Source organism: Ursus arctos, unplaced genomic scaffold, assembly GCF_023065955.2.
Source record: "Ursus arctos isolate Adak ecotype North America unplaced genomic scaffold, UrsArc2.0 scaffold_3, whole genome shotgun sequence".
NCBI classification, from domain to species: Eukaryota; Metazoa; Chordata; class Mammalia; order Carnivora; family Ursidae; genus Ursus; species Ursus arctos.
The window spans coordinates 60,312,412-60,322,668 of record NW_026622985.1 but is presented as its reverse complement, the minus strand read 5'-3'; positions in this window follow the sequence as shown (position 1 = coordinate 60,322,668).

Below are 10,257 nucleotides of genomic sequence, written 5' to 3'. Positions count from 1 at the left end.
AATAGGTCTTTTGATGCTCCTCTTCAGTGGTATTTTCTTCTTCCATCTCCAAAAGGCAACCTCAATTCTGAACCTTGTTAATCTCTGCCTTACAGTTTGTCACCTAGGTATATATCCTAAAACAGTATGTTGTTGTGCATTGCCTGATTTTGAACTTTTTACAAACAGGATCGTCTATGGACTCTGAGAAACAAACTGAGGGCTTCAGAGGGGAGGGGGGTGGGGGAATGGGATAGGCTGGTGATGGGTAGTAAGGAGGGCACGTATTGCATGGTGCACTGGGTGTTATACGCAACTAATGAATCATGGAACTTTACATCAAAAACCAGGGATGTACTGTATGGTGACTAACCTAATAAAAAATATTATTATTAAAAAAATAAATAAATAATAAAATAGTAGATAAAATCATAAAAAAAAGGATCGTAATGTATGTATTCTATGATTTGCTTCTGTTGCTAAAAAAATGTTTTTAAGATTCATCCATGTTAATCTTGGTTGCTTTAACTTTTATTGCTGTATATTAATTAATTCATCATAAGAATATATTAAAATTGGTCCACTCTACTGTTGCTAAATATTTGGATAGTTTGGAGGGTTTTTGCTTATGAATAATGTTTCTGTGAGCATTCTTGTAAGTTTTCCTTAGGCATGAGTGCAAGAATTCCACTAGGGTACACATCTAGAAATGTAATTCCTGGTTATAGGTTATGTGCACATGCAACTTTGCTAAGAAATGCCAAACTCTTGGCCTGAGCCAACTGATACTCTCACCTCCAAAAGACGTGGGTGTTTGCTGTTCCATATCCTTTCCAAGCATTGTTATTTGTAGACTTTTTCCTATCTAGTAGATACAAAATCATATTGTGGCTTAATTTGCATTTCCTTGATTACTAATGAGATTATGCTTTTAAAATTTCATTTTAGCATATTAATCATTTCCCTTCTGCAAAACATCTTTCATGTTTTTGCTTGCATTTCTATTAAGATGTCTCTTATTCATTTGTTGAGGGGGTCCTCATACATTCTGGATACTAACCCTTCACTGGTTATATGCATTGGAAATATTTCCTCCCACTTTGCGAGATGATTTTCATTTTCCTTATGGTGTCTTTTGATGACCGTAAATTTTTAATCTTAAAGCAATTCAATTCACAATAGTTTCCTTTATGACTATGATTTATTAAATTAAGAAATCCCTCATTACCCTGGGGTCATAAAAATATTCTCTTACATATTTTTCTAACATACTTACAGTTTTTTCTTTCACATTCAGGTATTTAAACCAACTGAAATTGATTTTTCCGTATGTTAAAGTGTGAGTGGTACTTCAGTAATTTCATTTTTTCCCAAAATGGTTATACAATTGCTCCGACAGCATTTATGAAAAGTCCATTCTTCATCCATTGTTAGGCAATATCTCTGTCATGTTTGGACATATCAGTTTCTGGACACACTATTATGCTGCATTGGCCTATTAGTATATCCCAGCATTAATTGCACACTGCCTTAAGCTTTAATTAGACTTGACATTTGGTGCAGCAAGTTCTTCGGTGGTGACTGTTTTGGGGTGAATCGGATTGTCAATGTCCATAAAAAGCTCTGCTGGGACTTTTTTTTTTTTTGGAATAGCATTAAAATCTACAAATCATCAGTATTCCTAGTTTTCTTAGAACATGTTCTCTTTCTCCACTAAGTTTTATGAATTTTTTTTTTAAGATTCACTTATCTACTTTAGAGAGAAAGAGAGTGGGGGGAGGGGCAGAGGGAGAGAACCCCCAAGCAGACTCCCTGCTGAGTGTGGAGCAATCCCACGACCCATGAGATCATGACCTGAGCTGAAACCAAGAGCCAGATGCTCAACTGACTGAGCCACCCAGGTACCCCTAAGTCCTATGAATTTCTACATAAAAGGCTTACATATCTTTTGTGAGATTTTTCCCAAGGCATTTTATATTTTTTTGCAATTTTAAGTACTATCCTTATTGCTAAAATTTCATTTTCTAACTTCCAATTGTTACTGAAGAGACATTAAATTCACTTTTACATATTGGTTTGGTGCCCAACAAACTCGCGAACTTTTAACAATTAAAATAGTTTATCTGTAATTTGGATGGGGAGCTTTCTACACAGACAATCATAACACGTGCAAATAATGACAGTTTTGTACCTTCCTTTCAAACCCACATATCTTTAAATAGTTTCCTTTTTCTACTAGACTGGTACCTCCTGTAAGAAATTGAAGGAGTGGTTTCTTAAGAGTAATGGCAGACAAGGAGGTCCCAACCCTCATCCCCTCATAGAAACAACCTTTTAACAACTACTCATGAATGAAAATAGCTCTGAGAAAGCTCCAGAGTATAAGTAAGAAGCTGCAGCAACCCAGTGTAGCACAGTGACTGGAGATGGCTGCATAGAAAATTGTAGGAACATTTATCTGCATTGCCCCATTCCTGAGGGTAGCACAAATTGGTGCCAAGAGGGACCCCCTAGACCACAACTTGCCTTCATGGGAGAAGTGGAGAACAGGAGGACCCCAATAGCCTTTGTCACCACCACAGACACTCACAGCCTTTGCCACATAGGATTCCTACAGTCTTTCCACGGCTTGATAGCTCATTTCTTTTTCACTGAATACTATTCCACTGTCTAGATGTACCACAGTACATTTATCCATTAACTTACTGAAAGACATCTTAGTTGCTTCCATTTTGGGACAATTATGAATAAAGCCGCTATAAACATTTATATGCAGGTTTTTTTGTGTGGACATGAATTTTCAACTCATTTGAGTAAATACCAAGGTTGCTGAACTGTATGCTAATTATGTTTAGCTTTTGTAAGAAACTTTCAAATTGTCTTCCAAAGTGGCTGTACCACATTGCATTCCCACAGAGAATGACTGTTGCTGTTGCTCCACATTCCCACCAGCACTTGGTGGTGTTAGTACTATGGTTTTGGCCACTCCAACAGAAGTGTCACAGTATCCCATTGTTATTTTAATTTGCAATTCCCTAGTGACATATGTTGTTGAGCATATTTTCAAATGCTTACCTGTCATTTGTGTATCTTCTTTGGTTTCATGTCTGTTGAGCTTTTTTGCACATTTTTAAAATCAGGAAATTTTTTTCCTTTTTGCTGAGTTTTAAGAGTTCTTCATATGTTTTGGGTAACATCTGTGAAGACAGGACTGTGGCTTGTCTCATCATTCTCTTGACAGTGTCCTTCACAGAACATAAGCTTTTAATTTCAATAAAATCCAGCTTATCAATTCCCTCTTTCATGGATCATACCTTTGGTTTTGTATCTAAAAAGCCATTGCCAGGGGCGCCTGGGTGGCTCAGCGGTTAAGCGTCTGCCTTCGGCTCAGGGCGTGATCCTGGCGTTATGGGATTGAGCCCCATGTCAGGCTCCTCCGCTATGAGCCTGCTTCTTCCTCTCCCACTCCCCCTGCTTGTGTTCCCTCTCTAGCTGGCTGTCTCTATCCTGTCGAATAAATAAATAAAAAATCTTTAAAAAAAAATAAAATAAAAAAATCAAAAGCCATTGCCATACCTAAGACAACCTAGATTTTCTCCTTTGTTGTCTTCTAGGAGTTTTACGGTTTTGTGCTTTACATTTAGATCAATGAGCCATTTTGAGCTAACTTTTGTAAGGTTTGTCAGGGCTGTGTCTAGATTCTTTTTTTTTTTTTGTATGTGTATGTCCGGTGGATCCAGCACCACAGACTGCACAATCAAAGATTAAAAGAGAGATTACATGAACTAATGCCATTTTGTGGATCAATTATATACATGCAAATGATGGGAGGGACTTAAATGAAGAACAAAGGCAGCCAGGCATCAGAGGAGGTGATGAAATTGGAGGCCAGCCCGGAGAAAAGTACATCACTGTTAGGGATGGAAAGAGAGGACCAGATCCAGATGGCATTGATTTCAGAAGTAGAGTGAAATGTGTGTGTGTGTGTGTGTGTGTGTGTGTGTGTGTGTGTGTGTGTATGTGTTTTATGATTTGTTATTGACACTTTGGAAAAGTTGAAAATAAATCTCAACTCTCATTCTCTATCCATCCTATGTGTGATTAAAGTCTGGGGAATGTTTAATGTTTTCTCGCAGAATTACTTGCTAATAGCTTTTTTTTTTTTTTCATTTTTGTGAGCTGCTGAGTGTGAAAGATGAGGATTGCACACCATCATTTCCCCCCAAGGAATTAATAACTCCTTAATTTTATCCCAAAAGACTTAGCAAAATAAAAGTTTCAGTTTCCTTACTTATGACTAGAGACCTAAAGAGATTTCTTTGTTTTCATTCTCAAATAAATAACAGTTCACCTAAATGCATGAAGATAACATGAAAAGACTGAGTGAATATTACAGACCTAAACTTCACTAAATGGCAAATGACTGGAGTCTGGGCTTAATTAGTACTCTGTCTTATGTGAGAAGATAAAATTTCTACATCTTTTGTTTACATACAAGCATTCAGTTCCAATTGTTCCCGATATTCAGATGATTTTAATGTTTTTATGGAATGCCTGGCACAGACAAATGAGAGCTTACAGTGATACCATGAGCTTCCCTCTCTGGAACTGGTACCAGATGGGAAAAAAGCATTGATTACTGTGGCCAGTTAAATAGAATTTAGTTAAATTAATAGCACTTTAAACCTCTTCACTCTTCCCAATTTGATGATCCTAGAGCCAATAAAGCTGCTCTTAAGGTTGATAGCCTGCTTTGTAATCTTTATCTAACACATATCCTTCAGCCAGCTGAGATGGAGGACTGGTTTAATCCTTTTGGAGGCTTCTCTTGGAGTAGTTGCTAAGAGGTAAGGGTCGGCAGAGCTGTCCCTGAATATATAAGGTGAAACATCTCTACAGAATCAAGGCCATGCACTAGAGAGTAGCTCTGCTAGTCCATATGGTTTACTGATACCTCTAAGGGAAAAACTAATTACCAAAAATGAAAAGTGGAAGTGTACTTGGAGTTGAGCCCAAAGCTAGGCACATTTTGAAGAGACTCAGAATGTACTTAGAGGGAGTTTTAATATTTCCTTACAAAATCTGCCCTCCTCACTCCCATGCACATACTCTTGTCTCAGACATTTTTTTGCAGTTATATTTTATGGAAAAAAGAAAACAACAAATGAACTCTTCAAAGCATACTTTCTATTCTGACTCTCATGCAGTAACAAAGGTAGATTTACTATGACATTAATGAGGCTTAAACTTCCGGGCACTTTTCTTACCTAGAAAGGTACGTGGTCATATGCTTTTGTAAAATCAGCAAAAACCATTTTAAGCATGACCGGTAAAGACCACTGTCTCTTCCACTTGTCTTCCCCTAGTATTGGGCATTGGAGCAGCTGTGGACTTGGGGATCTGGCTACGGGGAACTGAGTTGGGGAGACATTCAACTTGGGCTAATGAGATATAGTTACATGGCTTGCAGTCAACTTTGAATGTAGTTAAATTATTGCTAGCTGTTCTGCTGGAGGGATGGATTCTAGGAACTCCACTATTTCCCATTGCTCCTCCTTACAGAGCAAAGGCTGCAGCGCTAGATGAGAAATGGCACCAGAAGGGTAAGTCTGGTGGAGATAAATCATGGGTTGAAACAAACGGAATCTGACGTTCCGAGCACCAGACCTCTAAAAGTCTGAGTAGATTCCTGTTTCAGGGACACCGAGTGAAAGTGGAAGTTTTTGCCTGTCAGGCATATTTGATAATTCAGAGTCTAGAATTACAGACCCCTGTCCAATAACATTCTATGTCATACAGCTCCTATATAAAATCAATATAAATTATTCTGTTATAGGGTAAAGACTGGCTGGAGCTCAGCTGCTCGGCACCCGGGCCTCTCACCCCACTAGACATTTAGTCAGCTTCCCAGGTGCTTATATTGGCCTGTTTTCTACAATTTCTTCTCATAATTTATATTTTACCAGGTTTTTACCCATTGCTTCCAGCTTTTCAAATTTGTTGCCACGCTATTACTTTTAAAGAAAATGAACACCCTTGTGAAAAAAAATATTCTGCTATAAACAAGAAAACAGTAACAAAAACATTTTCAAATAATGCCAAGAATAATTCGTTAAGATATGATTAATTTTAAATAGAATAAATAGACTCCTGAATTGCTTAACAACCTAGCTATTGAAGAAGAGTGAATCATATGAAGACAATGGAGAAATATTTAATATGTGGCCGCTCTGACATAAAATTCTGGTGCTGATGAAGATGAGGACCACTTCAGTGAGGACACTGATGACAAATTGGTTAAGGAGAGTTATCTATTCAATGGCTATGTAAAATTTATCACTGAACAATAAAACTTGAAATGCCCTGAAATCTTACATTGTAGATATGGTAAGTTACAGAGCAGAAAAAACTTTTATAAACTATAAGTAATTTTTTAGATGTTTGGTCAACAATGCTAGAGGAAAATTAAGTTATCTTTTAATTCACTTTATAGAAAATGAAATGATAAAACTGTTGATAATTGAAGAGGTGAATAAAGAATATGCAGCCAAAAATATGTAGAAGTACTAAAAAGCTATATGAAGCAGTTAATAATAGAAATATATTATTTTTACAGATTTTGTGATATTTGTGTCAATTGTCAACTTTTTACAAATGTGTAATTTGTCGTTATTCTTTTTTATTCTAAATAAACATATACTTTAGGATTTAATGTTGTATTAGAATTATTCTTTTCCTTTAAAGGTGCTCCAAAATTGTATACGTTTCAGACACTCAAAAAACCTGAATCCCGTGTTCAAATCACTGTTACCTAAGTACTCATGGGAAAAAAAGGTCATGAAGTATTGAATTTTTAAGAATCATACCTCCTTTAAAGCCAAATTTAAGTAAATATAGGAGAAGAGTCTTATTAGTCTCTTCTTAGCATAATCTGCAAAAATAAATTAGGAAAGTAAGATCACATATTTCTCCATTTCTCTATAACTTGTTGACTTCTTTTAAGAGATTGATTTACTAATACAGCAAAAATTTACTAAACAGTAGAAACATCCAAGAACAGTTGTGTCCAAGAAGTTTGTAAATCCATCCCAACCGGAATGAAAAATTTGACTTCTGAAATAGAGTAAGTGAGGGACAGTGTGTTTTAAGAGAGGCAGGGAGTTCAGGACTTTTCAAGAGGGAAGCATGACCACCAGCAACAGTGATTAGAAAAATCCTGAGAGGTGCCGATACTGATTTATTCACCCCCACCTGTTATGGAAAAGATTTAAGGTGCTTACAAGGACCTGTCAGTACAAGAGAGAATACAGTGAAAAGTGGAGCAAATTAAAAAGAGAAAAAAGAGGAGAATGTAATAAGGAGCCAGAAAATGGGACTGAAAGGCACGACCCACAAAGTCTTCCCCGCTGTTCTAAGAGGGCCTCAAATGCAGCTCTTAGTATCCAGATGAGGAGATAAATTTATTCAGACTGAACCCTGGAGGAAGGCTTGGGGTCTGGGTTGAATATAATTAAAATGAAACAACAGCAAACCTGAGAATGAGGGGTTTTGCAACGTTTTTCCCACATCAGCCGGAACAGAGACCCTCTCTCTGGCGCACAGATGAAGCACTGGGGGATGTGAACACTCTAACAGGCATCTTACTCTGATTAGGTCTTGGCAATTGTGCTGCACTGTAAGTTATACCTTTTAAAGTCCAACTCAACAAAACCTTTAACACATGGGATGTCACATAGCTTCCATGACTCAGCTATAAAAACAGAAAAATAACACCAGCTAATTCAACATCGCATAAACAAAAAGGCTATAAAAAGGACAGCATCTAACACAATCTAAATTGTGTATTGAAACTTGTATATTGCTCTTTCAGAAACCTCTCTAATATTTTCATATTTAATTGATATGTTTGCTTTTTGCATCAGAAGATGTTAAGGACATAAAGAAAAAACTATAATTTTCAATATAATTTCATGCTCATGTTACTGCTATAAATCATAATTATCATGTTATTTTAATGATAATACGTCTACTCTGGACCTTTCAGAATTATCGGAGCTACAATGTCCAAGCAGTTTCTCTGAAACTCATGCTGTTAATATACCAAATGCTAAGTAACAAGAGTATATTACTAAGTAGGATTTATATCACTAGCACTGATAGCCTGAGTGATACACACAAGTGTGGGATCTGTTCTCTTATTACAAGAGCAATACATATTCATTAAAGAATACTCTGAAAATACAAATCAGCAAAGGGAAGAAAATTAGAGATCGTAAGGTACAACCAAAGCTGAAAATCACCAGTTTGGGTGCCTCCCTTCAGTTCTCTGACTATTTTGCACACATCCTTAATCTTTGAACTGGAGACCATGGATAACACCTGTTGGCTCACAAGGACACTGGTGCCACGGCCGATGACCACTATCAATCCTGTATTTCTACAATGCTTTTTAAGGAGTTTAAGCCCTCCTCGCATATATTTTATTTTGATCTTTTTGCACATCTTTACCTACATTTTTATGTGATAGGGAATCACGTATATTGAGACAGACTACCGACTAGTCAGAGGCAGCTATTTAAAAAAGAAAGAAAAAAGAGGTCTCTTTGCTTAGCTACTTTAATCCTGAGAATAACTTTTTATTAATGTAATTACAACAAACCCATTCATACACAATCTGATGTTCTTCAGCTTGAGGAAACTCCTGTAGGTCTTGAGGGAACTTGACCTATGGAAACACCAACCTAGTCCCTCGTGAGGCTGGGGAACCAAAAAGCTTAGAGAATGGGGAGATTGGGGCACAGACTCCATAAGTGACTTGCCTCTCTTGCCTCTGTACATATAGATTTAAGTGGGCATAGCACACCCAACATGAGCCCAACTTGTGCTCACATGGGATGGGAACATGTCTGGCCATGTCTGAATGGCTGGTGTGGGAGCAGGCAAGGCTAATTACAAGACTGCTAAAGAACTTTGGGGAAAGCTAATTATCCAAGTGGGGCCAAGCATCAGAGGGGAGCAAGATTTTGAAAACTGTAGGGTCTATTACTTGGGTCATTTTTCCCCAGGGAGAAGGAACTGGGTAAAACCTAGGAGGCATTTCATGTAAAGCTCTGTGAGATATGAGAGCAGAAGAGAACACAGCTCTGTGCTTATAAAATCCATATGACTGAAGCCTGCCATGGCACAGAACACAACAGCCTGCACAGGACCTCATACTGGCACAGAAAAGAGGCAGGAAAGGGTGTCAGACCACCCAGGCTGGACACCAAAGGCAGCAACCACAAAGAAAGGGGCTAATAGATTTGGCTACTTAAAATTTAGAAAATGTCCTTAAAAACAAACCCAGGAACAAAATTAGAAGATAAGTGAAAAACTGAGAATGGTGTCAATATTATAGCTAATCAACCAAAGACTAATACGATTTTTTGAAAGGCTATTAAAATTCAGTAAGGAGATTATTACCATCATCACCAACCTCCCCCCAAAATTAAGAACATAAACAGGTAATACACCAAAGGACAAATATAAAAATAGGTATATTTTTTAAATGTACAACCATACTAGAAATCAAAAAAATGTAGCTATCTTGGACCAAAAACTTTCAGGTTCAAAATGTATTTTATTTTAGTATTACCAATAATCTCTACATTTTGGATGTGTATTCGGGCTTTTAGAATCAGCCTGGATTAAAATCCCAGTTCTGTGACACATGAACTATGGGACAATGAATAAGTTATTTGGCCTCTATAAACCTCAGTATTCTTATTTGCAAAACAGAGGTAACATTATCTACATCTCAGTAATGTTGTAAGGAGTGAATGAAATTGTGCATATAAAGTACCTAGCACATAGTAAGAATTTAGTAAATGTTTGCTGTTTCATTAGTACCTATTCTGGTGTATCTGGTAATAATGAGACTATCTGGCTAATCAGAAACCTGGATCACCTTACTTCTTAAAGCTTTGTGAGTTACTCTAAGATTTCAAGACCATGTATACACACACACACACACACACACACACGAAAGAGATAATGGACAATTGTTATTAAAGACTGAAATACTAGTGCCAAAATAATAAGAACAGTTAACAATTATTTGGGTCTTGATCTTTAAAAAGCCACTTCAAAAGATAACATAATTCTTGGCTGCTAGTAGAAACACTTTATGTATGTTTTTAAATCATACTAAAATCAAGGGTAAAAGACAGTTATATAACTTGAATTCAGGAAATACTTTTATCAAAAGATACTTTTAAATCATGAATCAAAGTATTTTAT